This window comes from Selaginella moellendorffii, unplaced genomic scaffold (assembly GCF_000143415.4).
Source record: "Selaginella moellendorffii unplaced genomic scaffold, v1.0 SELMOscaffold_1, whole genome shotgun sequence".
In the NCBI taxonomy this organism is placed as follows: domain Eukaryota; kingdom Viridiplantae; phylum Streptophyta; class Lycopodiopsida; order Selaginellales; family Selaginellaceae; genus Selaginella; species Selaginella moellendorffii.
The window spans coordinates 1,713,464-1,728,935 of record NW_003314262.1 but is presented as its reverse complement, the minus strand read 5'-3'; positions in this window follow the sequence as shown (position 1 = coordinate 1,728,935).

Below are 15,472 nucleotides of genomic sequence, written 5' to 3'. Positions count from 1 at the left end.
CAAAGTTTTCTTTAATTTCTTGCTCAAAGTCCAACTTTCAACCAACTTCTTTTGTATTTGCTGGGCTTCTACTTCCTCCAATACAAAATCTTTTATGAGTCTACAAGTAGGTGATTACTTATTGTAAGCCATAAATTTTTCCTTTCCAATTTGCCAGCTTACCTTGTCTATCTGACCAACACTGCCTTGGCTTGTGCTAAGTTCCCTTGCCAAGGTTCTCGCCTATTGTACCAGCTCCTACTTGGTCCTACTTGGTTTCAACTATTCACTGCACGAGCAACGGAGTGTTAACCATCCATTTACAAATTCCCAAATCTATCCTCCCCGGGTTAGACTGGACTTAAGGTTCGACTACACTCCCCGCAAGCACAAGCAGCCAAGCACACCAAGCCTCCAAGTTTCTAACACCACTTGGTATAACAAGACTTGATCATGGGACCCTCTAAATCCCAAGCCTTAGGTGCAGCACTTGCTTCGGGACGTCGGGGTGAAACACCGTGGCCTAATGGCCCGGTATGGGTACCTCTACCCCCCGACTTCCATCTCGAAAGGAAGGTCCAAGCCCCTAGGAAGGGCGAGGACCAATAAGCTGCATAGTACTTAAGTAGGGCACCACTCCACATGAGCCGGGAGCACTGCAATCGGTTTCCCTTTCGGGAGTGGGAGCTGCTCTTGAGCACTTCCTTGGATGGCCCCTCCGGCACCAACCAAGTCCATGCTCACTCCCACCCAAGGCCCCTCGGTCCCAGTCCCAACCTCAAGTCAGTTTAGAAGCCCCATTGGAGAGTTCCTTCAAAACTGGTTCCTGGACCTCACTATCCCTACTATACTTTTGGAACCCCCTACAGCCCCCCCCCCCCCCCCCCCCCTGGGAGACGCACGCTTTGGGCTTTCACCCCTTGACCCGTATTAGTACTCGGACTTAGTCTCTGGCTCGATCTCGGACTCGATCTCGGATCCGACTTCGGATTCGGTCTCGGACTCAATCTTGGCCTCAATCTCGGACCCGATCTCGGACCCGACCTCGGACTCGACCTCAGACTCGACCTCAGACTCGGTCTTGGACCCGATTTTGGATCTCAGACTCTGTCTCGAACTCGGTCTCCGAGTCGGTCTCGGACTCGATTCCGGACTCTATCTCGAACTCGGTCTTAGAGTCAGTCTTGGACTCGATCTTAGACTTGGTCCCATCCGATGAACTCTTTATCATTTTGGTCATGCTTTCGGGGCTCTTTTAGCCTATGACACCTCGGTGAGTTGGTTCCTTACAACTCCACCACCCATAGAAGAAGTTCGATGCCCACATCGAACGTCTCTTTTTTATCCTACGACTTGTTGACCATGTCTCTGGGGGCATCCCCCCACTTAGCGGTGTGCCTAAGTTAGCCTCCCGGGCCAAGAGCCGATGACAACGGAATATAGGTGTCCCTATACTCCTCACCTCACCATGCCCTAGTATGGGGTTGGGACTTGAACCCAACCTTGCTTTACTAGGGGGTTGGGACTTGAACCCAGAATACGTCTACGGATTTGACATCCCCGTAGGGAGTCGGGCGTAGTCCCCTATGCCTGGTTGACCTACCTAACCCATGCTAATTAGCTTACCTTCGGCGCGCCTTTGGGTCCCAACATATGCCATTGCTCAACTTCTCAAATTGATACATTTAATTGAACTTTGCATAAGTACATAGAGTTCTGCCTTGCAAAAATTCCTCCACTAGATCTCGTGCGTTCGCTAGGTTCTCCTCCAGTTCCCATGTTGCTTTGCAGTGTGGAAATCCTTTCCACTTCACATAGAACTCTCTCACCTTGCGTCCTTGTCACTTGCTCTTGCGCGCATTGAGGATGGCCTCGACTTCGTATTCCTCTTCCCCTTGGATAACCTCAGGTAAAGGTCTTACTTGGTCCTTGCGAAATGGATCCTCAAAATACGGCTTGAGTAAGTTCACGTGGAACATGGGATGCATCTTCCCCATCTCTCGAGGAAGTCGGAGACGGTAAGCCACTTTACCGATTCGAGCCTTATTCTCGTAAGGCCCCGCGAACCTGCTTAAGGAACTCAAGATCAATTCATTTACAGGAATACATGCATTTTTACCTTTGGGTCAACTTTCGGCTGATCCCACTTGGTAGCTTGAGGTTCTTGGTGTTCAGCCACACCTTCTCCCCAGCTTGGAACTCTACGTCCCGGCACTTCTGGTTTGCGTACTTGGTTTGCCTTTGTTGTGCCCGTTCCAAAGAATCCCTCACTAGATTCCAAATGTTGAGTCTTTCCACTGTGAATGCCTCCACTGCGGGTAACTCTCCATGATACTCGGCCACGCCGAGTTCCACAGGACCTTCAATAGCTCGCTCATTGATGACTTCCCATGGACTCACCCCGATACTCGAATGTGGTGAGTTATTATAACACATTTCCGCAAGTCCCAAATGACTTACCCAATCGGTCTGGTCTCCCGAGACATAGCATCGCAAATAATCCTCCAGCTGCCTATTCACCCTTTCCGTTTGTCTGTCAAGAAGTGTTAGTGCCACCAAACTTGATTTAATACCCATACCTGTCTGTGGGTGATAGGTTGTGCTGAATTTCAACTTGGTGCGATACTGTTCCAGGAGAGTCCTCCAGAACCTACTAGTGAAGATCTTATCTCGATCTGAGATGATCTCTTCCGGCCTTCCCCGCACTGGAAGCACTTGTTCAAAGAACAGCTTTGCCACACCTTCCGCATCCACTTCCGTTGTAGTGGGTATGAAATGTGCCATTTTCAAAAATCGGTCCACCACCATGAATATCGCATCAAACCCCTCACTTGGGGGAAGTCCTATGATGAAGTCCATCGTAAGACATTTCCACGGACGATCTGGAATTGGGATGCTTTGCAACAAGCCCCCACTAGCCTTAGTCACGGCTTTGACCTGCTGACATGTTGGACATGTCTTTACATAGTCTTGGACGTCCTTAGCCATATCTAGCCAATGGTACTTCCTCTTGAGTAAGCCCATCGTCTTGGGCACTCTGCCGTGTCCCACAAAAAGTCCGTCATGACACTCTTCTAAGGCTACCTTCCTTAGTTCCCCTTCTGGAACATACACCCTCGTTTGCTTGTAATAGATGAGTCCGTTGCGTTCCGCATAACCCGTTTTCTCTTCCGTTGGCAGCTCACCTCTCTGGTGAGCTTCCCGTGCCTCTAGATTCCTGAGCAACACTTCTTGTGCTAGACCATCGTTCTCATATGCTGTTCGCACATCGTCTCAGAAGGTTGCTGTTGCGCTGGATATCGCCAACCTCAAGCTCATTTTTCGACTTAGCGCATCCGCCATGATGTTGCTCTTCCCAGGCTTGTACAGAATTTCACAATCAAACTCGGCCAAGGCATTGGCCCACCGACCTTGTTTCCCTCTCAGGTCGGGCTGTGACAAGAAGTGTTTCGTTGCCACATTGTCTGCGTAAACCTTGAAGTGTCTCCCAAGGTAGTGTCGCCACTCCTTGAGCGCCTTGACCACCGCAAACAATTCCTTCTCATGGGCATGCCACTTCCATTGAGCCTTGTCCAACTTCTTCAAGAAGAACGCTACTGGATGGTTGTCTTGCTTCAAAACTGCGCCTAACGCAAAGTCTGAAGCATCTGTTTCTACCTCAAAGTCCTTACCAAAGTCTGGTAATGCTAACATGGGAGCCTTCCTCAACTTTCCTTTGAGGTGGACGAATGCTGCCTCGCATTCTGCTGTCCATACCATCTTCTCTTTTTCTGTTTGGTCCGTTAAGGGCAGGGCTACTTTCGAATAGTGTCTAATAAACTTTCGGTAGTAGTTGCATAGCCCCAAGAACGCCCTCAACTCATGTACATTCGATGGTCGCTCCCATTCTTGGATCGCTTGGACCTTCTCTGGGTCCACCTTGAGCCCGTCCTGGCCCACCACATGCCCAAGAAACTTTACCTCTTGTTGAGCAAAGTCACATTTGCTCTCTTTAGCATACAGTTTGTGTTCCCTTAGTTTCTCAAACACTTTCGCCAAGTGTTCGGCATGCTCCTCTAGCGTCTCGCTATAGATCAAGATGTCATCGATATAAACGACTACGAAGTGATCCAGATAGGGTACAAAGATGTGGTTCATCAGCACCGAAAATGTTGCTGGCGCATTGCATAGCCCGAAGGGCATCACCAGAAACTCAAAGCTCCCATACCTCGTTCGATAGGTTGTCTTCTCGACATCTTCCTCGGCTACCCTGATCTGGTAGTATCCTGACCTTAGGTCAATCCTTGAGAAGTATTTTGCCTTTCCCAACCTATCGAACAGGTCCTCAATTCTTGACAAAGGGTACTTGTTTTTCTTTGTACACTTGTTGAGCAACTAGTAGTCTATGCACATGCGCATAGAACCATCTTTCTTTTGCACAAATAACACTGGCACCCTTTATGGCGACTTGCTCAACCTAACATACCCTTTCTCCACCAACTCCTCTAGTTGGCACTTAAGCTCCTTGAGTTCTTTTTCGTTCAAACGATAGGGGGGATGAACCATTGCCTCAGCACCCTTGACCAGCTCAATCTTATGTTCTATCGGTCATGCAAAGGGCAACCCCGCCAGTAGCTCCTCTGGCATGGTATCCTGGAATTGGTCCAACACCCACTAGATCACTAAAGGTACTTCTTTTGTTCATGTCTTTTTGTCACTCTTCACCGAGAGTAAGCACAAAAAGGCTGCCTTAGTTCCTTTAGTGAGTTGTCCTCTCGTGGACACCAGGTTTAAGTAGGAATCTTTGGCCTTGCTTTGCCCTACCTTTAGATCCTGGGCCTCCACCCTAGATCTTCTTCCTTGGGCATTCGCCAGTACCACAAGGTTCCTACCTTGTCCATGCAGGGCTACCACGAACCGATTAAACCAATCCATTCCGAAGATCACGTCAAATCCCGCCATGTCCAACACAGTGAAATCCATGTCTACTTTCCATGTCCCTACTTCAACTCTCGCTTGTCGAAGTACCTCATCAGTGCTTTGGCTACCTTGAACAAACTCTATAGTCCTTGGTTCGCCTAACCGCTGCACCGTTAGTCTAGCTTGCCGGACTATATCTGCAGCCACAAAATTATCCGAAGCACCCGTGTCAATAAGGATCTTAACAAAGCTACCTCCGAGCTTCCCTCTGAGGGCTAGTAGATGTCGCGAACGACTCTTTACCAAAGTTGTTCGTGTAATGAGTAACTTTGAGTTAAGGACTGGATCACATACCTCAGTTTGGACTTCACCCGACTTGATGGCCATATTGGCTCTGGCCTTCTTCGGGAAGGGACATTCCCTCGAAAAGTGTCCCACTTCACCGCAGTTGTAGCATACGTTGTTTCCCACGCTGCTATACGACTTGACCTTCTTATCCGTGGGTTTGTCTCTTTTCACTTGACTCCCCCACGTACTCGCTCGCTGGCCACTGGATTTGCCTTTCCGAAACCCCGAGGACTCATTCTTAGATAAACTCTTCTTGAATTTCCCCCTGCTATACGTTCCTCTTGGTTTGGCCCCTTTGCTAAATGTGGATCCCGACCCCGTCGTGTTCCCCTTTCGCAGGTTATCATTGAAATGCACCTTGATGGCCGCATCCAATGCTTCCTTGTAGTTGGTTGGGTTCCACCGCATCACTTCACCGCGAGCCTAGGTTTGCAAACCTGATATGAAGGCATGGAATGTATTCATATCCCCCATGTCTGTGACCAGTATCCTCTTTGCCATGAACCCATTCACATATTCTTGGATGGTTCCAATCTGCTTCAGCCTACTCAGCTCATCTCTCAGATGCAGAGTGGCATTCGGAGGAACGTATATTGCGCGGATCCTCGCCTTCATCATGTCCCAAGTGGCCACCGATCCTTCGTTGGCCTCTGTCGTTCTCCACCAAGACTTGGCATTATCTGCCAAGTATGGTTTTGCACATGGGACCTTCTCCGAACTCGGTAATCGCAACGCTCGAAAGTAGTCCTCCATATTGTAAAACCAATCCTCCACCACCTTATAGTCATTCACTCCCTTGAAGACCGGTGGGGGCTTTGGTTTGTACTTGGGAACTACCTGAGGGACTGATTCTACTTCTGTCTATTCGACCTTGTTTGGTTCTGCCTCAGTCCCTGCCGAAGGGTCCGCACCTTCTGCGCTACTAGCATCCGCAGTCTTTCTCTTTTTCTTCCGCTTCTCGTCACGCTTTAGCTTGCGTACGAGAGTCTCCAACAGGGCATTGGTCTATGCCAACTGTCCTTCTAGCATGTCCAATCGAGCCTTGGACGACCGAACTTCGCCACCGGACTCCTGTTTGGAAGTTTCCTCACTAGAGTCCTCCTTATGCAAGGATTCCTCATCCATAGCCTCTTGTTCAACCAGAGGCTCTAGCTCTGGAGGAGGGTCCTTCTCTGCCTTGGTTCGCTTCCGCCCTACCTTTGCCATCTCCCAGCAATCCGCCTCTATCCTTCGCTAGAACTGAGGAAAAGGCTCTGATACCAAATTGTAAGCCACAAATTTTTCCTTTCTAATTTGCCAGCTTACCTCGTCTATCTGACCAACACTGTCTTGGCTTGTGCTAAGTTCCTTTGCCAAGGTTCTCGCCTATTGTACCAGCTCCTACTTGGTCCTACTTGGTTTCAGCTACTCACTGCACGAGCAACGGAGTGTTAGCCATCCATCTATGGATTCCCAAATCTCTCCCAATCCCCCTCCCCGGGTTAGATTGGATTTAAGGTTTGGCTACACTCCCCGTAGGCACAAGCAGCCAAGCACACCAAGCCTCCAGGTTCCTAACACCATTTGGTACAACAAGACTTGATCATGGGACCCAGGGCCTCTAAATCCCAAGCCTTGGGTGCAACACTTGCTTCGGGATGTCGGGGCGAAACACCGTGGCCTAACGGCTCGGTATGGGTACCTCTACCCCCCGACTTCCATCCCGAAGGGAAGGTCCAAGCCCCTAGGAAGGGCGAGGACCAATGAGCCGCATGGTACTCAAGTGGGGCACCACTCCACATGAGCCGGGAGCACTACAATCGGTTTCCCTTTCGGGAGTGGGAGCTGCTCTTTAGCACTTCCTTGGATGGCCCCTCCAGCACCAACCAAGTCCATGCTCACTCCCACCCAAGGCCCCTTGGTCCCAATCCCAACCTCAAGTCAGTTTGGTAGCCCCACTAGAGATTTCCTTCAAAACTAGTTCCTAGACCTCACTATCCCTACTATACTTTTGGAACCCCCTACATCCCCCCCCCCCCCCCGGGAGATGCACACTTTGGGCTTTCACCCCTTGACCCGTATTAGTACTCGGACTTAGTCTCTGGCTCGATCTCGGACTTGATCTCGGATCCGACTTCGGATTTGGTCTCGAACTCGATCTTGGACTTGATCTTAGACCCGATCTCGGACCTGACCTCGGACTCGACCTCGGACTCGGTCTCGGACCTGATTTCGGATCTCGGACTCTGTCTCGAACTCGGTCTCGAACTCGGTCTCCGAGTCGGTCTCGGACTCGATTCTGGACTCTATCTCGAACTCGGTCTCCGAGTCGGTCTCGGACTCGATCTTAGACTTGGTCCCATCCGATGAACTCTTTATCATTTTGGTTATGCTTTCGGGGCTCTTTTAGCCTACAACACCTCGGCGAGTTAGTTCCTTACACTTATTTCGTAGTCAATTCAGTTGTATAATATTCCCCTTTCTGTTCCAGCTAATTTTCATTTTCCTCCCCTAACTCCTCATTGTCTTCATATGTAGGATGTTGGTTCTTTGTCTCAGGAACTTCCCTTACCTCTCAATTACAGTAATGCATGTGATCATGGGATGAGATTTTGATATATTGTCACCGTGGATCCTTAGAACCTTGGGGGATAAATAGGGATAAAATAGTTACTAAGGGCTCTCACATCAAGCAATTGCCCCTTTTCTAATTAGTTTAAGGGGAGAGAGATAAAGTGCACTACATGTGGTATAAGAGCAAATAGCATGAACTCTCATACATATTGGGCATCCATGTGTGAGACACAAAATCCCTAGGCCCCAAAGTGGAGCCAGAAGGGCGCCACATGGTAGTGACCGAAGCGAGAGCCAAACGAGCGTAACACGTTTGGACCAAAAGCTCCGACTTGAAAAGTCAAGAGTAGGAGTGGAACTCCCAACGAAGTGCTCGAGGAACGAGCACGAAGCGAGCAAAAGGCGAGGCTCCAAAAAGGGACCCAAAAGGACCAACACATGACACGTGGGAGTGTCCGAGATGGACCCGAGTTGGAGTCTGAAGTGGAGTCCGAGATGGACCCGAGTTGGAGTCCGAAGTGGAGTCCGAGATGGACCCGAGATGGAGTCCGAGATGGAGTCCGAAGTGGAGTCCGAGGTGGACCCGAGATAGACCCGAGTTGGAGTCCGAAGTGGAGTCCGAGATGGACCCGAGATGGAGTCCAAGATGGAGTCTGAGATGGAGTCCGAGGTGGACCCGAAATGGAGTCCGAGATGGACCCGAGATGGAGTCCAAGATGGAGTCCGAGATGGACCCGAGATGGACCCGAGATGGAGTCCGAGATGGAGTCCGAGATGGAGTCCGAAGTCGAGACCGAGACTGGGACCGAGACCGGGACCGAGACCGAGACCGAGATCGGGACCGAGACCGAGACCGAGGCCGAGGCCGAGACCGAGGCCGAGGCCGAGTCCGAGTCCGAATCCGAGTCCGAGTCCGAGTCCGAGTCCGAGTCCGGAGCCTGAGAGGGTGAAAGCCCAAAGCGTTCGTCTCCCAGACCCTGGGGGGTTTGGTGAGCTCCAAAAGTATAGTAGGGGGAGGACTGCAGTGGAGCCAGTTTGGCCAGGAAAGGCCAGTTTGGCCCAGGAAGGCCGGACCCAGTGTTGGGTGATGAGCTGTCCACTGGGAAGCCCAAGACTAGAGTGAACACGGACCGACAAGCGGGGTAGCTTGGTGAAGTGTTCAAGAGCCGGCTCTAGTTCCCCCGGGAGATCGACTGGCCGATGCTCCCAGTCCAAGTGTGGGTGGCACTACCTACTTGGATACCTGGTGTGGCTCAACGGAACCCGCTCTAAGCCCATGGCTAGAGCACCCAAGGGCAGAAGGCGAGGAGAGTACCCAGGTGGCTCGCGTAAGGCCACGGTGTTCCGAAATGTTGTCCCAAAGGCCCAGACTGTGGAAAGGAAGAGGAGCAGTCCTCTGGGGTAGTGACCAAGGACACAGTCACACAGTAAGGAAGTCCTAGAGGATAGTGGGACTTAGTGGTCGGGCCGGTGGGCCTCGATCCAGTGGCAGTGTTGGCGAACACAGCCAAGGACAGAAAGGGACTTGGTGGGGACCGGAACAGAGATATTGGGAAGGCTATTCCCCATGTCTGTAGGCATCCTAAGGATGTTAAGGAGTGGATCTGGGATGATCACTCATGGATGGATGACCCAGTCTTTGAGAGACGGGATTGGAATGTAGGTGGTGTTGGACCACCAGTGTGACCGAGGTAAATGGGCATGGCCTTAGCGTAACGGGCCGATATGTCGGTGGTACCTTGGGGTGTCGATCATGGGATCGGACACGTGGAGCACTTGGACCAAGTGCTAAGGTTGAGTGGCATGGATGCCATTCTCGGGGCTAGCAAGCCCCAAGTCCTGAGTTGGGCTTATGGAGGTTGTGAATGAGACTCCTCCAAGTGGTCGGAGGTGTGGTTAAGTGACTAAAGTAGAATGGAAAAATTAGTCGCTTACAACTTGGTATCGGAGCTGTTCCTTAGTCTGACTTTTATTGGTGCTCAAGTATATCACCACTAGTGTTGGCATCGGAAGGTCCGAGGAGTGGGCCTATCCTTGAGGAGTAGCAAGTCGGGAAGACATGGCTCTCCATTACAGTTCATGTGTGAACTTGTAGACGAGGTGGTGGATAGAAAAGGGCCAATAATGGAACGACTTTGGGATCTTGGGAACAATATATGGTTTTCCTCAAAGAGTTGAGGATGTGATCCAGATGAGCGTTTGACTTAGCAAACTGGCTAATGTAGTTGTGGTAAACAACTACAATTGGGATCACGGGAAAGATAAAGACTCCAAAGCAATAAAGGAGTCATAAGATTTTCTTCATATAGTTGAGGTTGGTGCTCATGAATGTGAGACCAGAAGTAATGACCGTGGGAGGTCAAATACGGAAGAGGACTCAAGTCCTTGAAAAGGTAGCCGGGGCTACCTCTAATAAATGCTGGAACAACCCCAAGAGTTGGGGGTGTATTAAGTGGATGAGTTGGTGTTCTCATCACATGGACAAGTAGTCCTAAGGGGCAAAGGTTGCCCCCAGAGAACAAAATCAAGTGTCGGAGTAACACTTGTGAAAATAGTCCTTTTGAGTAAGACAAGAATGCAAGAAGTGTATTCCAGTGAGCTAGTGCCTCACAAGTAGGACCTTACGGGTCTGTGGATTAACCAAGTCCAAAACTGCTGGATGACTCAAGTAGAGTCAACAGATGGTCCTAAAAGGACTGATGGAAGCATTTGGACTGAGGTGTGTTGTACCCCACAAAGGATGGGGGGGGATCATAGGATCCAAGGATGAGAACAGAGGGTATCTCATCGATGGCAAAATATGCCATGCTAAAGTTATGGGAAAGGTGTTCCCAGAAGAAAACAACTTTGACATAAAGTTGTGTGTGACCTTTATGGTGCAGTGCTAACGGATGGTTGGCATGAGAAAGAGCGGTGTTGGTCTTAGCAAAGACTTAGACACGAAGGGGAAATATCATAGAGGTAGGCTTGTGGAGCCGATGGTGTGGAGACACCAAATGTGCCAAGGTGTGATACCTTGAGGCTATGTTAGTGGGTTCATGAGAACCCTTTGCCAAAGGAATCCCAATGGAAATGGAAATAGCATAGCCTAAGCTGCAGAGCATGCAGTTGGAGTGTGGTGACCCAGATAATGATGGAGGTGCGAAAGCACCAAGCAATGAGTTGTAGGACTTGACAACTATGAGGCAACTAAGCAAGAGGTGCAAAATAACTGGTTAAACAGGTAAAAGGTAGCTACCCAAGACTTCTTAATAGCATAGGGAAGTTGGATATACCCTTACGGGGGATAAGTTGCTTGTGTTGCGATATAGTAAGTCAATGTCATAAAAGGAAATACTCATTGTCAAGAAAGCCATCATTGGGACACCCGAACACTCTAGAACACCAGAAGGTGGTGTTTGATGTCGCGAGGGCAATGGATAAAGCCCAAGGGACTAAGTCCCTAGCGAATGATGGATAGAAGGTGCTATCCAAATGTCCAAGGTTGCGGAGACAGGAGAGGACTGTCTACCCGAGTTGGACAAAGCCAAAAATGGAATTTTGGCAAGGCTAGTGATGGGCATGTAAAGGCCCATAAGCAACAATGTAATCCCAGTGTGTAGGATTATAAGGTGAGCATACCCGGATTGAGGAACCACTCCCTAGGCTATTGGGTAGGTTCATCCCTAAGAATACTTGCTAAAGCATGATAGAAGGTGCAAAGCTATCCTCCTGGTCTGGAGGAGAATGACCAAAGGAAAGGTGTGAAGCCAAAAAGCAAGAAGTAAGGGGATAGAACCGAACCGTAGGAATCAAAGGGCATAACCAAGGTTGGTTATGCCAGCTGGGAGTGGAGAATCAAGTGGGGGCTCGAGGGTGTTGCCGCTAGCAACCGTGATGCCATGGAGAGTCTAAAATATGGAATTGTCCATGTTAGACTATATGGCAACTATAAAGCTTGCGAAAGGGGAGGCCTTAGAAAAGCTGAGGGACAGAGTTCCTTCAAGGTTCCCAAAGACAATTCTAGGTAGCGTAGTACCTAGAAAGGCCAAGTGTAAATGGTTCATGGAACGTGCAAAATCAGAGTGGCGCAGCAGAAGCGTGGTCTTGAAGCTTGCCATGAGGCAAGGTTATCAAGGTTAGGGAAGTAGTTCCCGAGTGTTCAAAGAGAGGGCTTTGAACGAAAGTCGATGGTCAAGGACTTTCACGCTTATGTAGGAACCATGTTACAATGGTCGGAGGACTTGCCAAGTGAGATTGGCACGTCGGGGGAACAAAGACCCTAGTTGAAAGTGATAACTTCAAAAAGAGTGGGCCATGGGGCCGAGCATGGAGGAGTCCATGCATGATCACAGACATGTCAAGTGAGAGGACTTGGCAGTGTGGAGGAACTAGGTTCCTAAGCTGTGATCTGTAGCGCGCTTTAAAAATAAGTTGGTGCACCGGCGTGGGGAGTCACGCCAGGCATCTTGTGTGATGCCGTCCGTAGATGCATATACGGAGGTTGGGTTCGAGTCCCAACCCTCTAGTGCTTGGGTTTGAGTCCCAAATCACTAGGGCGTGGTGATGGTTTGGAATATGAGGACACTCATATTTCGGTGGTCATGGACTCTCAGTGGGGAGACTGGTTTGGGCACACCGCCAAGCGAGGGATGCCTCGGAGTCGTGATGCACGGTTAGATTGCTTAGTGTGAAAGCTCGGCATATCTAACTTGAACGCTTTGGTGCAAGTGGCACCAAGGACGTGGTGAGTGAGATGGGGACACCTAATCTCAGTTGCTATGGACGCTTGGCCGGAAGGGCTGGCTTGGGCGCACCGCCAAGTGTGGGGGATGCCCCCGGGGTCGTAGTTAACAAGTTAAAGGTCTGGAAGACCTAGTACCTATTGGCAAACCTGTTAAGGTGCCGAGGTGAGATCACTAGGTGATCTTGTGGCTAAATAAGGACAAGGTCCTTGTTTGGGTTAAGGAATAAGGTTCCTAGTTCAAAGTGTTGATTTGAACTATTGATGATGGTGTGGCTTGGTCAAGGTGACCAAGTGGGAAAAGCACCTTAGGGAAATGAGCTATGTCATCGCGATGGCATAGTGTGTCCAAGGAAAGTAGTCTCTAAAGAGACCCATGAGAGGGTCACAAAGTTGGGCCGAGGATAGAGCCCACAGCAGAAGATGCTAAAAGAGACTTACTAGGGGTGAACACCCTAGTCTTGGCAAAGCAGAGCCTTTGCTAAGGAATCAAAAGAATACCTCAAGGAGGGAGGTAGAGATTCGATGTTGCTCGGTGCAACAATCAACGGATAGGAGCAAAAGATGAGTGGCCAAGATAGGGCCGTGGAATCCCTGGGAAGGAATCCAAGTGACAAAGTTAGGCGAGGAACACTAATGTGTTGGACGCTAACAAATTGCGGGAAAGGAAGTGTGTTTCCAAGGATGGATTCCGAATTGCTCCGATTTGGCGAAAGTGGAAGCTCCAAGGGAGGGAGCGGTAAGGTAGCCAAATGATAGGGCCATGAACAGCCCTAGCACAAAGTATGATAACTGGAACTTTGGCACGAAATAGAAGAGAGGATGATGGTGCCCTCGAGTAGAGAACTTCCTAGGATGGGAAGTGGAGTTGCACAAAAGGTGCAAAGCAAGGTGTCAGAGACACCTAGGAAATTGACTCCAAGGAGTCAAAATTCAAAGTTCCAAAGTGCAGAGGTTATATCGATGGAAATTAAGACTACTCGAGAAGGAGTAGTGGGATTGACTTAGAGAAGGGTCTCTAAGAGGTTTAGCGAGAACTAAACCAATAAAAGGAGAGAACCATTACATGTGGTCCAATCAGTCTCTAAGTTGGAGAGACTACGCTCCTTAAAGGATGGACAAGGCATGGTGAGCCTTTGGTGTCAAACCATAGACAAAGATTGGCTAGGTGCCAAGGATGGAAAAGGTAACACGTGTGGGTGTTACTTTATGAAAGGGTTTACCGTTCGATGAGGACATCGAACTTAGTCTATGGGTGGTGGAGTTGTGAGACACAAAATCCCTAGGCCCCAAAGTGGAGCCGGAAAGGGTGCCACGTGGTAGTGGCTGAAGCGAGAGCCAAACGAGCGTAACACGTTTGGACCAAAAGCTCCGACTTGAAAAGTCAAGAGCGGGAGTGGAACTCCCAAAGAAGGGCTCGAGGAACGAGCACGAAGCGAGCAAAAAGCGAGGCTCCAGAAAGGGACCCAAAAGGACCAACACATGACACGGGGGAGTGTCCGAGATGGACTCGAGTTGGAGTCCGAAGTGGAGTCCGAGATGGACCCGAGTTGGAGTCCGAAGTGGAGTCCGAGATGGACCCGAGTTGAAGTCCGAAGTGGAGTCCGAGATGGACCCGAGATGGAGTCCGAGATGGAGTCCGAAGTGGAGTCCGAGGTGGACCCGAGATGGACCCGAGATGGAGTCCGAAGTGGAGTCTGAGGTGGACCCGAGATGGACCCGAGTTGGAGTCCGAGGTGGAGTCCGAGATGGACCCGAGATGGAGTCCGAGATGGAGTCCGAGATGGAGTCCGAGGTGGACCCGAGATGGACCCGAAATGGAGTCCGAGATGGAGTCCGAGATGGACCCGAGATGGAGTCCGAGATGGAGTCCGAGATGGAGTCCGAGATGGAGTCCGAAGTCGAGACCGAGACCGGGACCGAGACCGGGACCGAGACCGAGACCGAGACCGGGACCGAGACCGAGACTGAGGCCGAGACCGAGGCCGAGGCCGAGACCGAGACCGAGGCCGAGACCGAGTCCGAGTCTGAATCCGAGTCCGAGTCCGAGTCCGAGTCCGAGTCCGAGTCCGAGTCCGGAGCCTGAGAGGGTGAAAGCCCAAAGCGTTCGTCTCCCAGACCCTGGGGGGTTTGGTGAGCTCCAAAAGTATAGTAGGGGGAGGACTGCAGTGGAGCCAGTTTGGCCAGGAAAGGCCAGTTTGGCCCAGGAAGGCCAGACCCAGTGTTGGGTGATGAGCTGCCCACTGGGAAGTCCAAGACTAGAGTGAACACAGACCGACAAGCGGGGTAGCTTGGTGAAGTGTTCAAGAGCCGGCTCTAGTTCCCCCGGGAGATCGACTGGCCGATGCTCCCAGTCCAAGTGTGGGTGGCACTACCTACTTGGATACCTGGTGTGGCTCAACGGAACCCGCTCTAAGCCCATGGCTAGAGCACCCAAGGGCAGAAGGCGAGGAGAGTACCCAGGTGGCTCGCGTAAGGCCACGGTGTTCCGAAATGTCGTCCCAAAGGCCCAGACTGTGGAAAGGAAGAGGAGCAGTCCTCTGGGGTAGTGACCAAGGACACAGTCGTGTGGTGAGGAAGTCCCAGAGGACTGTGGGACTTAGTGGTCGGGCCTGTGGGTCTCGATCCAGTGGCAGTGTTGGCAAACACGGCCAGGGGCAGAAAGGGACTTAGTGGGGACTGACAGAGGGATATTGGGGAAGGCTATTCCCCTTGTCGGTGGGCATCCTAAGGATGCTAAGGAGTGGATCTGAGATGACCACTCACGGATGGTTTGCCTAGTCTTGGAGGGCCAAGACGGTGATGCAAGTGGTGTTGGACCACCAGTGTGACCAAGGTAAATGGGCATGGCCTTAGCGTAACGGGCCGGTACGTCGGTGATACCTTGGGGTGTCGATCATGGGATCGGACACGTGGAGCACTTGGACCAAGTGCTAAGGTTGAGTGGCATGGATGCCATTCTCGGGGCAA